Raw genomic sequence first — 2,276 nt, 5'->3', positions numbered from 1 at the left:
GGAGTCCTAGTTGTCCTTCAGCTTCTGGGGCTCCGCCTTGTGCCACTCCAGCTAGGCCGCCAGCTCCCTGGTCAGGCGCTCGCACTCCTGAGCAGCCCGGCTGCGCTCTAGCTCCTTGGTGCGAAGCTCGGTTTGGGCCTCACCCAGGCGCTGCTCCAGTTTGGCGGCTGCCTTTGCGAAGACAAAAAAAGAAGAGACGTCAATATTGACAAAAAGTTAGTTGCTGGAAGATCCGACCCGACTACTCAGCAGTCGGCCCAAATCTCGGGGGCTACACCCAACGGGTGCGCTGACGCGCCCCCGTGAGAAAAATGACAGAGTGCTTACTCCAGCTCTCGTTCAAGTCGCTGGTCCGCTTGGCCAGCTCCTGGTTCTGGGAGTTGTAGGCAGCTGCGCAGAGGTTGTGGTAGTCCTGCTTCGAAGACAACGGAAGAAAAAGAAACAAGTTAGCACTCGGAACTTACCTTAAAGTTCCGAGCCGCCTGCTCAGCAGCCCGCCCAGAACTGGGGGCTACACCCAGTGGGTGCGCTGGTGTGCCCCCATAGAAGATTGCAAGAGTTCAAAAAACGAAAAGCAAGTACGTACCCGGACGACTGTTCGCGTCGCCAGGAACCCTGCATGCATCGCTGGAGGGCGGCACCTTGGGTACCGAATTGGGCCAAGACGTCCTGCACATCCACGTTTAGGACGTCGCCGGCACCCCCAGACGCCCAATCCGCTGAGGCAGCGCTGGTGGCCTCGATATTGGGTGTCGCCGAGCTGGTGGCCCCGACCTCCATAGGCCTTGGCGCTGAGCTCGCCCTCGTCGGGCGCTGGCGCGCGGGAATGCGGACCATGGGAACCGGACCCACCACCAGCCCACTGTCGGATGGCGCCACCTGCGGCGCCTCAGGCTGGCTGCCCTGCGCGTCGGTAGTCGGTACACGCGGTGCTACCTCCACCTCCAAAGCAACGGGGCCGCCCCCTCCCCTCTCCAAGGCCGGCCGGTCGATGCCAGCCCCGCCAATCGGCTCCTGGACCTCCAGCGCGTGCGGCTCTATGTGCTGCGGGTCGATGGGCCCCGGGGCTTGACCGCGGGACGCCTCCGCCTCCCGTGCCTTGGCGGCCGCAGCCGCCTACGCCTTGCTCGCGGCGTCGGCATGCGCCTTGGCTGCCGCATTGGCCACCTTCGCCTCCTCCCTGACCGTGGCGGCCCGCTCCTCTTGCGCCTCCCGCGCGTTCCTCTCCGTTGCCTCCTGGAGGGCGGTGAGTGGGTCCACGCGGCTGGGGCTTGCAGAGCTGTCGCCTGCCCCAACCATCGAAGCAGCCGGAGCCCGCAAGAGAGATAGAGGAGCCCTGCTCAAGGGAGCAAGAGAAACCATTGAAGAGATCGCAAGGAAAGCAAACGAGAAGCAACAACAGGAAAATCAAAGTACTTACCCACACACCAGCGGGCGCGTCTTCGGTCCCTTCTGGAAAAGGGCCGCCCTCGCGGCAGCCTCTTGCCACTTGGTCAGGGCGGCCGAAATCTTCACCTTCTTAGGACGGCTGCTGTCACAGCCCTAGAATTTGATTGAAAATAGTTGCACAAGCATCCATGCATCATGTCTAAATTTCTTTGAAAGTTGAAATGGGGATTGATCAAACCCTAGCACCAGATCAAATCAACTAGGTTCAAATAAAAATATTCTCAATGAACCCAAAATGCTGTTCAGAAAAGTTTATTATTTTTGGATTGGTCTAGAACCTCTCCCAAAAATGGTGCATATTTTTCTAGGTCATTCTGAATTTTTGAATTAAATCATATGGTATTTGCATTTGGGCATTTAATTGCTAAATAATATTTTAAATGCTCAAATAATCACAAACTGAAATGTTGCTGTTGGAAATATTCCAAACAGTGACATTGAGTAGTTTCATGATTTTTGGAAATGCCCTGGCATTTTTATTAAAGCCAAACACAATTACAGAAAATAGAAAATGAAATAAAAGAGAGAGAAAGGAACCTACCTAACTTACCTGTGAAGCCCACATGGCGGCCCAAGTGGCTGGCCCAGCCCACCAGGCCACCCTTCTGTCGTCTTCCTCCCCCTCGCCCCGAAGCAGCTCGATGGCAAGCGCCGACGCCGCCCTGGCCACCTCCTGCTTGCCACCGAGGCGCCCCCGATGCGTATGGATATGCCCTGCAGCCCCCTCTGTCTCTCCCCTCGCTCTCTGCTCTCTCTCGACCCCTTCCCCCTCCTCTGCTCTCTCTCCCTCCCATGCCCGAGCGCAGCTGTAGCTGCCGCTCGTTGTT

Source organism: Triticum aestivum, chromosome 2B (genome assembly GCF_018294505.1).
Source record: "Triticum aestivum cultivar Chinese Spring chromosome 2B, IWGSC CS RefSeq v2.1, whole genome shotgun sequence".
NCBI classification, from domain to species: Eukaryota; Viridiplantae; Streptophyta; class Magnoliopsida; order Poales; family Poaceae; genus Triticum; species Triticum aestivum.
The sequence above is the reverse complement of the archived record's forward strand: the minus strand, read 5'-3'. Positions refer to the sequence as shown.